The 14,393-nt window shown below is 50.8% G+C and overlaps 1 protein-coding gene across 1 annotated transcript in view; it reads right to left on the bottom strand.

Moving 5' to 3' along the window:
• Positions 1–14,393, bottom strand: part of LOC124562657 (ankyrin-3-like) — an 82,014-nt gene that overhangs the window by 20,800 nt on the left and 46,821 nt on the right. The window lies entirely within an intron of this gene.

The raw sequence follows: 14,393 nt of genomic DNA, 5'->3' as shown, positions 1-14,393 counted from the left end.
CCCCCCTCAGATTTAGTTATAAGTTGGCACAGTGGATAGACCTTGAAAAACTGCACACAGATCAATTGAGAAAACAGGAAGAAGTTTTGTGGAACTGTGAAAAAATAAGCAAAATATACAAACTGAGTAGTTCATGGGAAGATATGCAACATCAAGGACACTGGGAACGCAGGAGCGCCGTGGTCTCGTGGTAACGTGAGCAGTTGCGGAACGAAAGGTCAGTCTGCTTTCGGCCGGTGAGCGGCGAGGACGTCTTGTTTACGTCCCGTCCGCAGAGTCGCGAGCGCGCGTAGTTTGTTAACTTCCCCACCGCATCTAATACTCGCGTCCGTTAACACTGAGTCGCCATGGCTCATTCGTACAGAAAGGCTACCATCAAGATCAGCTTCCACCCCGACTACGCACGACCACGAGCCTTTGAAGTCTAACGATTCATCCGTGACGAAGTTCAAATACCAACACAGCACATCATCGGTATCCACCTATCCATCACAAGTAGCGTCGTTTACATTAAGATGGTCGATGATGAGTTATGTCACTCAGTTGTGAACAGATGCGCGAACACTCTCAAGTTCAAACACTCCGATGGTCACATTGGAGAGGTTACTGTTGACCATGCTGGACTAGGATTACGCACACTAAGTGTCTTCGAACTCCCTTTCGAAGTACCACCGGACGTCGTTACCTCAGCTTTCCGCCCTTATGGGACGGTAATTGGCCACGTGGCCGAAAAATGGAACACCTTCGAGACGTACCAGGTCCTCAACGGCGTCCGACAAGTGAAAATTGAATTAAAGAAACATGTGCCGTCCTTCTTAGTCATAGGTGGCTGTCGAGCAATAGTGATGTACGACGGCCAACCTCGTACTTGTTCTGGTTGCGGCCAAGAGGGTAATGTGCGCTCGGCGTGTATTCAACGTCGGGTTACACAACTTCCATTGCACGACACGACACCACCTCCTACGCTCACGGCCCTACCCCTCAATTACGCAGAGGTGACACGATCGACCATCATGACAGACGACAACCCCCTCGGAAGACAGGAAGCGTTAGAATGCGCACCTGTCGCCGGTCCTGGATTGACCAACACCATTACGGTGTCCGCAGAGGTTGAAGAACGCCGCCCATCGACTCCACATGAAGATTCGGACGAGAGAATGGAACTCGACGCTAGGGTTGTACCGACCTCTGCCTTTCTACCTGAGGGGGATGCTATACGGGAATCACAAACTCTTTCGGAGACAGAAACCCACGTCCGCAAACAAAGGTAACCGAGAAAACATAAAAAGCGACGTCGCAGACCCTCAGACGATTGCCTCCAGCGGACGTCTTCTTCAGTTGACGACCGGAAGGCCGACGAAACGACGAGGAAAATGGACGACACGAGATCGCCCTCACTTGTCACTTTGATTTTGACAAACTCGATTCCGCTCTCTCGGACAAACGGATGGCCAGCACAGCGCCCGCCGTTGGTACACAACCGGAAACAACTGCGGATTCACCCTTAGTCACTCAGCCCACAAGTGTTCTACCGAAGCCACCGTTAACTTGCGGACCTTGCGCGGATGACATTGAAGACGATTCTACTGCCGCTGTGGTGGACGAGGAGAGGGGTCTCTCCTCCCACACCTCGGCCCCTCCCGAGTAGCAACAGATGACGGCGCGGACGCGGCCAGCAGATCACAGACCCCACCTTTAACGGCGACACTGACGGCAGCCCCCACCGCAGGAGACGATCTACAGACCTATCGCTTAGCGACCATGAACATGGTTGGTTGGTTGGTTGTTTGAGGTTAAAGGGACCAAACAGCAAGGTCATCAGTCCCTTGTTTCAAATAGACTCCATTCTGCTAACGGGACATCTCAGTATAGTCAGAAAAATAAAACGGATAAAGGGGAAACGTAAAAGGGCAGTCACGTTGTCATTAGTAAAAACAAATGAGGGAAGTTGGCAAGAGAACGAACCCAACACTATGCTGAAACAGCATAGGCAAGACCACCTGTGACTTAAAAGGTACAACTGCTATAATGCAGAAAGTACGTATGGGAATAGAAAAACTAACCAAGCCTTAAAAAGAAGGGGTAAAAACAGAGTAAAAGGGAAAGAAAAGAGGATTCCGGTCAGGGAGGTGAATCGGGAATCTCTGAACACTGCCTACAGTGGGAGACACCCAAACACTCACCGCCCTGCCCCAACACCAGAGGGAGATTAAAAACTTTAAAACTTAGAATAAAAACCACTCTCCCGGAGGAAACCTAGAACCAGAGAGACCATCCGGGAATCGTCAGCCAACATCAAAGGTAAAGTGTGGGGGAGTCTGTACTTAGCACGCAGAGCCAAAAGAAGGGGGCATTCAACCAAAATGTGGGCCACTGACTGGAAGGCTCCACAACCACATAGCGGGGGTGGCTCATCACGCAAAAGGAAACCATGGGTCAGCCTGGTATGGCCAATGCGGAGACGACACAGTGTGGTCGAGTCCTTGCGGGAGAGGCTAAAGGAAGAACGCCATGGGCCTGTATTCACCTTAATGGCACGAAGTTTATTAGACAGTGGAGTAGCCTCCCAAGAATTGGCCCATGACTGTGCAAAGTGGGATTTGATGTGAAGCCGTAAATCCGCTGCAGGAGGGGTTACAGAAAACGGGGGGTAAGTAACTGCTCCCCCAGCCAAACGATCAGCGAGCTCATTACCCGGGATACCCACATGGCCCGGGACCCATAGGAAGTCAATGGAACAAGCAGCACGGTGAAGATCAGCGAGATGGTCATGGATGGCAGAGACCAAGGGATGGCGCGAAAAACACCGGTCAATAGCAAGAAGGCCACTCATCGAGTCCGTACATAACAAAACGCGGTTGTGTTGGGATTGTTTAATAAAGGTAAGGGCCCGGGAAATTGCCATCAATTCCGCAGTAAACACGCCACATGAGGGTGGCAGTAGATGATTTTCCGTTCCAACAAAGGACGTGAAGGCATACCCAACATGATCAGCAGATTTAGAGCCATCAGTGTAAAAAACAACAGCATCCCGAAACTCCCATAAAATTTGGCGGAAAAAGGAACGGAACACCACCGGGGGGATGGAATCTTTCGGACCGCGGCAGAGATCCATCCGAATTCGAGGCCGAGGAACTAACCAAGGAGGGGTGGAGGGGAGGGAGCGAGGAAGACAGGACAAAGAAGGAAGCCGAAAATCACGGGTAAGAGACGCAAGGCGCAGCCCAACCGGTAAACCCGCCCGAGGGCGGGAGTCAGGCGGGCGACGTCCATGGTCTGGGAATAGGATAGAATAGGAAGGATGAGCGGGAGAAGAACGGATAGTAAGGGCATAAGACACCAGAAGCTGGGACCGCCGAACAGAAAGGGGGGGGGATCCCAGCTTCAACCAGGAGACTATCAACAGGGCTAGTAGGGAAGGCACCGGTGGCCAAACGGATACCACGATGGTGGACTGGATCCAGCACGTGCAGCGTGGAAGGAGCAGCTGAACCATAAACTTGACAACCATAGTCCAAACGTGACAGAACTAGAGCACGATAAAGACGGAGGAGGAGGGAACGGTCCGCACCCCAGGAGGAGTGGGCAAGGAAGCGAAGGACATTGAGTTTACGGAAACATCCTACCTTCAGGAGTCTGATATGGGGCAGCCAAGTGAGCTTGTTGTCGAAAAGAAGACCTAGGAAACGAAACTGTGGAACCACAGGCAATCTTTGTGCAGCGAGATAGAGCTCTGGATCAGGGTGGACCGTAGTACGGCGACAGAAGTGGACCACCCGCGATTTTAAAGGAGAGAATTGAAACCCGTGGGAGAGGGTCCATGCAGAGGCACGCCGTATAGCCACCTGGAGCTGCCGTTCTGCAGATGGAATCGAGGAGGAACTAACCCAAATGCAGAAATCATCCACATACAGGGCAGGGGCGACCAAGGGACCGACAGAGGCCACAAGTCCATCGATAGCAATGAGGAAAAGAAGGACACTCAAGACAGAACCCTGTGGGATGCCCGTCTCCTGGGTCCGTGGAGAACTAAAAGCAGTACCAACTCGAACTCTGAATGACCGATGGATCAGGAACTGGCGGATAAAAATCGGGAGTGGGCCCCGAAGACCCCACTGATGAAGGGTTAGTAAAATGTGATGGCGCCAGGCCGTGTCATAGGCCTTGCGAAGGTCAAAAAACACTGCAACCAAATGGCGGCGCTGGGAAAAAGCCTGCCGAACTGCGGATTCCAAGCGAAGCAAATGATCGATTGGAGATCGTCCCTCTCGAAAGCCACACTGGTAAGGGGACAATAGATCCCGAGATTCGAGGACCCAAGTGAGCCGACGGGCTACCAGCCGTTCAAGTAACTTACAACCAACATTGGTCAAACTAATTGGCCGATAGCTGTCAACACACAGGGGGTTCTGACCAGGCTTAAGGACAGGAACCACAATGCTATCCCTCCACTGAGAAGGGAAGTCACCCTGGAGCCAGATACGGTTAAACACCCGAAGAAGATGGTGCCGTTGTGGAGCACTGAGATGTTGAAGCAGCTGGTTATGAATGGAATCTGGGCCAGGAGCCGTATCATGAGAAGCAGATAGAGCAGAAAGAAATTCCCATTCAGTGAAAGGTTCGTTGTAAGATTCTGACTCACAAGTGGTGAAACATAAGGTGACAGCTTCAGCCTGCTGTTTTTGATGAAGGAAAGCAGCTGGATAGGAGGCCGACGCTGATGCCACTGCAAAATGGGTCGCAAGATGTTCTGCAAGAACTAATGGGTCCGTACAAATGCCATCTGGGAGGTGAAGGCCTGGGAGGGTGGACTGCCGATGGCAACCTTGGAGAGAGCGAAGTGTAGCCCATACCCGTGACAGAGGGACAGTGGAACCAAGGGAAGAAACGAATCGTTCCCAACATATCCGCTTGCTCTGTTTGATTAAATAACGGGCTTTAGCGCGAAGGCGCTTAAAGGTAGAAAGGCTGGCTACAGATGGGTGCCTCTTAAAGTGTTGCAAAGCTCGACGGCGATCACGGATGGCAATGGCAATGGCCGTACTCCACCACGGGACTTGCCGACGACGAAATTGTCCAGATGAGCGCGGGACAGCAAGGTTAGCAGCGCGAACAATCGCGTCAGACACGTCACGTAGGACGTCATCAATACAACCCGACAAAGAGGGAGAAAACTCGACCTGTGCAGTATATAGAGGCCAATCGGCGCGGTGGAAAGACCAACGAGGTAACCTCTCCATCGGGGAGCGGGAAGGGAGCGTGATAATCAACGGGAAATGGTCACTATCACAAAGGTCGTCGTGTGGCGACCAGTGTAATGAAGGGAGGAGAGAGGGAGAAGAAAGAGAAAGATCAATGGCAGAAAAGGTACCATGACCAGCACTGAAATGAGTAGGGGAGCCATCATTAAGAAGGCACAGGTCGTGGTCTGCAATAAATTGGTCGATAAGAAGACCTCGTCTAGATGGAAAGGCACTGCCCCACAAAGGATGATGAGCATTAAAATCCCCAAGGAGGAGGAAGGGAGGAGGAAGTTGCTGAAGAAGGGTGGTTAAGGCAGCAGGTGTAAGAGTCCTGTCAGGAGGGAGATAAAGATTGCATACTGTGACTGCAGAGTCTAAGTGGACCCTAACAGCAACCACTTCCAATGTAGTTTGGAGAGGAATCCACGTGCTAGCAATGTCTGTACAGACCAACGTACAAACGCCACCAGAAGCCCGCAAGGGTCCGACCCGATTTCGACAGAAAACGCGGAACCCACGGAGGGTCGGTGAGTGAGCATCAGTAAAATGAGATTCCTGGAGAACCACACAAGCTGCTGAGTAGGACGAAAGAAGGGATTTCAATTCCGGAAGGTGACGATAGTAGCCATTACAATTCCATTGGAGAACCACAGAACGATGGTTTAAATGAGGGCTGAACACGCTAAATCCAGTCATACCGCCGGGTCCCCACCCGTCACCGACAAGGAGGGGGCGACATCCATAAACGACAGGTCAGAATCCGGTTGTGAAGACGGGGAAGGGACCTCCGGTGACACCAGAGGCTCTTTGTCCCGGGACTTATGTTTCTTCTTCTTTTCAGGCTGAGATCGAGGAGGGCTGTGTGGCATAATGGAGCCAGCTGCAGCAAGATCAGGAACAGAAAGAGACCGGGCGACCTGGGGGCCGATAGACCGCGGCTCTCGCGGTCGCCGCGCTGCAGCAGACCTTTGACCTGGAAGGTGCCGGGAAGGGGCATCCCGGGAGAGGCGCCCTTGACCGGCAGACGCCGAAGGAGTGGGACACTTCTCCGGCTGGGGAGGGGGAGCGGCGCCCAGAGGAGAAGGTGTGGGAGCCGCAGGGGAGGGGGGAAGGAGAGGGGTCCGGGACGGGGGTAAGGAAGGGGGAGGAAGGGATGAAGATGTAACCAAGGCGTAACTAGATGTCATGGACACAGGGTGCAATCGTGCATATTTCTTACGGGCCTCTGTGTAGCTTAAACGATCAAGAGACTTATACTCCTGTATCTTTTTTCTTTCTTATAGACTGGGCAATCTGCTGAACGTGGAGAATGACTACCATGACAATTTACACATACAGGAGGGGGAACACAGGGACTCCCCTCATGGAGTGGACGTCCACAGTCACCACAGAGAGGGTCCTGGGTACAGCGAGAAGACATGTGGCCAAAACGCAAGCACTTAAAACACCGCATAGGAGGTGGGATGTACGGCTTCACATCACAGCGATAGACCATAATCTTAACTTTCTCAGGAAGGGTATCCCCTTCAAAGGCCAGGATAAAGGCACCAGTATCAATACGATTATCTTTAGGACCCTTCTGAACACGCCGAACAAAGTGAACACCCCGCCGTCCGAGATTGTCCCGAAGTTCCTCATCAGTTTGAAGGATGAGGTCTCTGTGAAAAATCACACCTTGTACCATATTTAGAGACTGGTGAGGGGTAATGGACACGGGAATTGTGCCAAGATGGGTACAGGCACGAAGGGCCGCAGATTGGGCAGCCGAAGCAGTTTTTATCAGTAACGAACCCGACCGCATCTTGCTCAGGGAGTCCACTTCGCCGAACTTGTCTTCAATGTGTTCCACAAAGAATAAAGGTTTGACACTGGTGAAAGTATCTCCATCAGTCCTGGTGCAAACTAGATAACGGGGGAAAGGTTTTGCCCCTAGACGACGGGCCTGACCCTCCTCCCAGGGGGTAGCCACGGAAGGGAAGGCCGAAGGGGCAAGAGAAGCAGCACTTGAGGAATCAGTACCACGCAGAGAGACGGCCGCAGAAGAGCGGCCAGAGGTTTGGACCCTTATGCGTTTCATCTGCATAGCGTCCGCCCTGATACCACCCACTCCGATCAGGGGCTCTCCTCATGGGCGCCACCCAGCCACAGCAAGGGCCGTCTGGCACGGCGGCCACTGCCGGGAGTTCCGATGCTCCAGGATGACGAGCAACCACTCCAAGGCATGCATGAGGAGGTCACAGCTCAGGTATCAGAAGTGTGATCCCTGTGTGTTCAGGGGGCTCAACCAAAAGGGTACATAGCGACCCCACCACACGGGCTGGCTACCGTGCTGGCTATGCACCCTAGCATCAGACAACGACGTAGAAGAAAAGGTGGAATATACTAGGAGGGCACACGTCGGAGACACTAGGTAAGGTGCTCTTCCCCAAATGGCTCACACTACGGAAGAGAAATTTTGGAATGGAGGTCAAACCCCAGAGGGGGACCAAGGAATGCCAAAAGGAGGAGATGATTACGCAACAAAGCCAGAGTGTAAAACCAACAGAACCAGGAGGATAGCGGGGGCCAACATAAGCAAGGACACCAATAGAGGGAGAGGAGAGGGCGAGGGGAAAGGGGTATGGAGGGGAAAGGAGGGGAAGGGAAAGGAAATGCAGCGCGGGAGAGCAAGAAGGCTGCAATGGCTCGGGGCCCCGTGCTCGCCACGCACGTATCCACGAAAGAGTTGTGGACCCCCTGGGGGGACCATGAACATTAACACCATTCGGACACGTACGAAATTGTCGCTGCTCCAAGACATGCTCAATGCAGCAGACGTTGACATTGTCTTTCTCCAAGAAGTCTTCGTCGCCGATTTCCCGGGTATGTATGGTTATACGGCTCACGTGTCCCACGCCTCGCCAACTAACAGTGGAGTCGCAATTCTCCTCAGAGAGGGCCTCGAGGCGGACGAGGTCCGTTATCTCCCCGACGCTAGAGGAATGGCCGTAACGGTGCAGGGCGTCCGGTTTATCAATGTGTACGCCCCTTCCGGAACGAATCGCCGTCGTGACCGCTCGCTCTTCTTCGCAGAAGGAATAGCACCGCTTCTTCAGGGCAGGCACGATGACTTGATATTAGGGGGCGATTTCAATTGCACCCAAGCACCTAAAGATCAGCTGCCACGCCATTCACTGTGCCCCGAACTTGGGACACTCATCGGCGATCTCCAGCTGGTAGATACATGGGAACATGTCCGAGGAAATAGACCGGGATACACCCATTTCACGAGTCACTCGTCTAGTCGATAGGATTTACGTCTCCCGTTCTCTCACGGCAACAGTGAGTGACGCGGAAGTGTGGCCAGTAGCCTTTTCTAATCACGAGGACTATATATGTACCGTCACCCTTCGTCGCCAACGGGTGTGGCGCAGCCGACATCCCTGGACATTAAACCTTGCTCATCTCGCTTCTCCGGATTGTCGACGCGCCATCGAAGACACGTGGAGTTTGTGCGTCCGCCGCCTCCCAACGTATCCTACGTCGATTAGTTGGTGGTTAACCTGCGCCAAGCCGGCCCTACGGCGAACCTTTATTACGTATGGCCGTGAGACTGCTGCTTGGAGGCGGCAGCGCTTGATTTTTATTTCACCGTCCTTCGCGAATGCGCCTCCTTGCGACCCACACCGGAACGACAGTTTACAGTTCAGCATGCGAAAGCACAGATCGTAGCCCATATGCGCCGACACCTCGAAGGGACGATCGTCCGAGCGCGGACACAAGACAGACTCGCACCGGAACGACCCACCATGTACCACGTCATCCGAGAACGTACACTGCGAAGACGGGCGCTGGTACATGCCGCCACCACTGAGGACGGCCGTCATCACACCACACGACGCGACATTGCTGCAGCCTTCTTCGACCACTACGCACGACTATTCTGCTCAATGTTCCGACCCGACGACGGTGACAGCAGTCTCACAACTGGTTCACGGCATTGTCCCACAGGATTTACAAACTGAATTATTGAACGTCATTACGGAAGACGAAGTTATCGACACCATCGGTAGAGGAGCGGCGAATAAGTCTCCTGGCCCCGACGGGCTCCCTGTGGAGTTTTATAGAACTTTCCAGTATTTACTGGCTCCCAAGTTAACAGACATTTGTCGGGAGCTTATGTCCCCCGCGGTGCCGCTGCCTGCGACCTTCGTAGAAGGAATAATTATACCGGTTCACAAACACTCGTCAACTTCAAATGGTTCAAATGGCTCTGAGCACTATGGGACTTCACATCTTTGGTCATCAGTCCCCTAGAACACAGAACTACTTAAACCTAACGAACCTAAGGACGTCACACAACACCCAGTCATCACGAGGCAGAGAAAATCCCTGACCCCGCCGGGAATCGAACCCGGGCGTGGGAAGCGAGAACGCTACCGCACGACCATGAGCTGCGGACACTCGTCAACTGCGACATGAAGATATTCACCAGACTATTAGCAAATGGTCTACGACCGACCCTACCTTACGTCATCTCGCCAGATCAGACTTCCCTAGGGGTATCAACAACATCCACACAGCACGGTGTCGATACCGTGACTTAATAGCCCTAGCCAGGGCACGCCGCGTCCCGGGAGCGCTGGCATCGCTAGATTTTAGCCAAGCGTTTGATCGAGTGGATCACGCGTACCTAACGTCCGTTCTCCAGCACATGCAGTACCCACAGCCCCTCCTCCGAGGGGCGACTTCCAAAGTGCTCGTTAACGGGCGTCTCTCGCAGTCCCGATTTTCCGCTCCGTGCGTCAAGGCTGCCCCTTGTCGACGTTACTATATGCTCTGGCACTGGGACCGCTCCTCTGTGGCCTCCGTCAACGCCTCACCGGTCTTACCCTACGTGACGTCACAGTTCGCTGTACAGCATATGCAGACGACCTGGTTCTCGTGTTCCGCAATCGCGACGATGTCAACAGAGCACTAGAATGGATTACCACGTACGGTGTGGCTTCCGGCAGCTGTCTCAACGTCGCCAAATCGGTCGCCATGGCCATAGGAGACGGGTTGACCCCAGCGTGTGTCGAACCCCTACAGCTTCGTGGCACTATCAAATGTCTCGGAATAGTGTTTCACGACGACATACGGCGCACTGCGGCTCTTAACTACCGCCGCTTGTTACAACAAATTCGGGTCCAGATCTTCAACCTTCGTCTGCGGACCCTCGACATTCTTCAAAGGACACACTTCGTCAATTTTTACCTCGTATCGCGCCTTCCACACATAGCACGTGTTCTTCCAATTCTGTTACTGATGGCTCGACGTCTATTAGCGGCATTCGGAGCCTACGTCAGTACAGGCATGCTCTTCAAAGTCAGTTATGAGTCACTGACCCTTCCCCCAGAAAGGGGAGGTCTTGGTCTAGTCCATGTCCACGACAGAGCTGTGTCCCTGTATGTCAGCTCACACATCAAGCTGTGGCGCCACCACCCGGAAAGTTTGACAAGTTTGCTGTTGGCGTCCTTAGCTCCACCCTCCCTTATGCCTCCACTGACGACGAAAGACATACCCCCACCCTTCTACTACTTCGGGAACTTTTACATTGAACACAGCTATGTCCGTATCGCAGTACCACCGACGAAACAGGCGTCGGCGCGGGATATATATCATGTCCTACAGCAGAGGCGCCCACCGAACATCGTGTAGACCAATGCCCTCAGGTTAACTGGAAGGTGGTGTGGAAGACGATTCACGCGATTCCACTGGATACAGCCGTCCGATCCACATGGTACATCACAGTCAATGGTAAACAGATCACCCGATCACGCCTCCACAAGATAAACATGGCGGAATCGCCTCTCTGCGTAGACTGCGGGATACCAGACACGGACGAACACCGTCTCACATGTGGCGCGGCAGAAGACGTATGGCACTTGGTGCGACAAATTTTGTCGTATTTTCTACGAGTGACTCCGGAACACATTACACCTCGGTTTCTACTATTTCCGGATCAACAGTATTTCCCGCGCGCCAAGACCAACGCTGTCACATGGATCCGTGCGCATGCAGTACACTACTTATTTCACGAAGGACCTAAAGATGTATTCGACTTTTGGAACTACCTACAAGAACGTCATTGCAAGATCGTACGGAACCCAAAATACAGACAGTATTTTTCTAATTACTTAGGGAGTGCCCTACGCGACCCTCCATGCAGCTGGATCATCAACAGGTAGGAGACGATACCCATTGAGTGAGCTGACAAGACTAAATTCGATTTTCGGTGGAATAACATGATATACGTGAAGACGTACCTGGATGATGAAGCGTAAGGAGAGTAGCGACACACCCTTCTGCACCCTGTATGAAGCACTTTTTTTTCGTTTTCCCCATATACTTTACCTCGGTGTAGGACCGTGCCGAGATATTGTTTTCTTTTTCTCAGAGCACGACGCGGTGCTACATACATTTATTTTTGTTGTGGTATAAAGTAAACCCACATTAAGAATGTATTAAAACAGTAAATAAAAATTTAAAGAAAGTCCTTGGTTCAAATCTTCGATCGAGTGAAAAGTTTAATTTTTTATTTTCAGTTTATGTGACAAACTCTTATGTTTTCATCACTTTCTTGGGAGTGATTATCACATCCGCAAGAAAACCTAAATCGGGCAAGGTAGAAGAATCTTCGTACCCATTCGCCAAGTGTACAAGTTAGGTGGGTTGACAATATATTCCTGTCATGTGACGCACATGCCGTCACCAGTGTCTTATGGAATATATCAGACGTGTTTTTCTGTGGAGGAATCGGTTGGCCTATGACCTTGCGATCAAATGTTTTCGGTTCCCATTGGAGAGGCACATCCTTTCGTCTACTAATCGCACGGTTTTGCGATGCGGCTGCCAAACACAGACACTAAACTTATTACAGTGAACAGAGACGTCAATGAACGAATGAACAGATAATAACTATGCAAAAATAAAGAAAGTAAAATTTTCACTCGAGGGAAGACTTGAACCAAGCACCTCTCGTTCTACAGCTGCTCATGCTACGACGGGACCACGGCGCTCCTGAGCTCACGTTGTCCATGATGTTCCCTATGTGGCCCATGGACTACTCAGTTTGTATATTTTGTTTATTTTTTCACAGTTCCACACAACTTCTTCCTGTTTTCTCAATTGATCCGTGTTCAGTTTATCAAGGCCTATCCACTGTGCCAACTTATAACTAAATCTGAGGGAGGGTGCGACGGGGAGGTTCCCTTGTCAGTGCCAACAACACCAGCCTGTCACTTAACGTGACTGTGCCACCAACTAACTGGTCTTTTTCTTCACTACTTCTGCTATATTCCCCATTGGCGTAGCTTAAGATGCAAAACAACAAATTGTTCACAATGAAGCATAAACCAAATCCCAAACATAAGGGCCAACAATTTTTCTGCCCTGACAAAACAACTCTCACACAGAATTTAGAAGCAGTTAAAGTAAACTGGCTGCTACTTTTGGTTGTGAGGTAATTTGAAAACTGATATACGGATGCTGAATTATATCACTGGAGGAAGAGAGAGAGAGAGAGAGAGAGAGAGAGAGAGAGAGAGAGAGATCCAACGATAGAGAAACACACTGATAAGTTGGGGTATCAACTTACTGTTGAAACTATATGGTCATGGATATGCACGCGCTGTTTGATGTGAAGCCCAAGGGAATGAAGAAGATGGACAAGAATTACAAGAGCTATGCTATAAAAGTTATCAAGAGTATATTGAAAATCTGCATTTGAGTAAGCAAATAGAACTCTATAAATGCATGTAATGTCTCCACAATTCGATTCATTGAAAAGACAGCAGTGGTGATGTGCTTCTTAAACAACAATTTTCGTGTTGAGCAGTTTGCAGTAGAGGCCACCATTAAAAGAAAAAAATGGGTTACGCAGTGTATGTATTTTATCTGATGGACAACGTTTACAACTTGTAAAGTAACCTGTAGTATACTGAATATGGATTTTTTTTTAAAATTGAAAAGTAAACAAAATAGACTTGTATGGAGCATACGTATCCGAGAGACAGAGGCAACAAATGATAGCTGGATGAAAACGTCACATCAATACTGACGTTGTGGGAGATATGTCGTACACCTGTAGGTGGACAGCGAATATAATCTGCTGTATCCCAGTAGCAGGAAACCTGATAAGATTCCCTGGACGACCTCTGGTAACACCACAGGGAACTTCAAACAAGACAGGGGGGGAGGGGGGCAGAGATTGCCTGTCTGCTTTGTAAAAGGGAATGCATGGAAAATATTCAGGGTAATAGCTGAACAGAGACGAGAAGGAAATGTGATTGTAAGGCACAGCCTTGAGTGTGACAATGTTACTGTGCTGGCTGGAGTATTCTCTTCTTGTTTGCCCCCAGTGTGCATGAGTAGCCCCAGTGCTCATAGCTCCTGCTTTACTGGATATCTCAGGGAGTCATACCCTGCTCTTTGGGGCCAGTCACCAAGGGGTAGCGTCTTTCTTAGTAATCAGGAAAATCCTGTCCCAGGTTTGAACCTCACCATCACTTGATTTTTGAATACGAATCATCAGCATTGGTGTCTGAAGACTTCCAGCATAAGGTGTCACCCTCTTTCAGCTACCAGCCTTTCCAAAGAGGGCGGAGGGGCCGACAGAGGTTCAGGGCAGTCTCTTTCCATTGAGATCTGAAACTGCTCCTAAATGAGGAAAAATTGGCACTGATCAACAACGTGAGGACACAGAAGGCAATGTAAACCACTGTGTAAATATGCATAACGTGCATCAACATGACGTGGCATGTGATTCAATAAGGGCCATAATGGTCTCTCCATTGGCAAAAGAGTAGTCCCCCATTCAAACCTCCAGGCGAGGAGGCACAAGGGGGAGGTGATCATGGGAAAAAGGTTGAGCAACCAACAAAAGGATAACGTTCTACGAGTCGTGATGTGGAAAGTAAGGAATTTGTATGTGGTCGGGAAGCTAGAAAATAAGGAAAGGGAAATGCTGAGGACGTATCTAGCTGTAGTGGGTGTCAGTGACGAGGAAAGGAAAGGAAAGGAAAGGAAAGGATTTCTGGTCACATGAGAATAGGGTAGTAGCAACAGCAGTAGGATTCAGTATCAACAGAAAGGCAGGGCAGAATGAGAGTATAGATATTTTCTCGTGAG

The sequence above is a fragment of the Schistocerca americana genome, unplaced genomic scaffold (genome assembly GCF_021461395.2).
Source record: "Schistocerca americana isolate TAMUIC-IGC-003095 unplaced genomic scaffold, iqSchAmer2.1 HiC_scaffold_117, whole genome shotgun sequence".
NCBI classification, from domain to species: domain Eukaryota; kingdom Metazoa; phylum Arthropoda; class Insecta; order Orthoptera; family Acrididae; genus Schistocerca; species Schistocerca americana.
The sequence above is the reverse complement of the archived record's forward strand: the minus strand, read 5'-3'. Positions and strand labels throughout refer to the sequence as shown.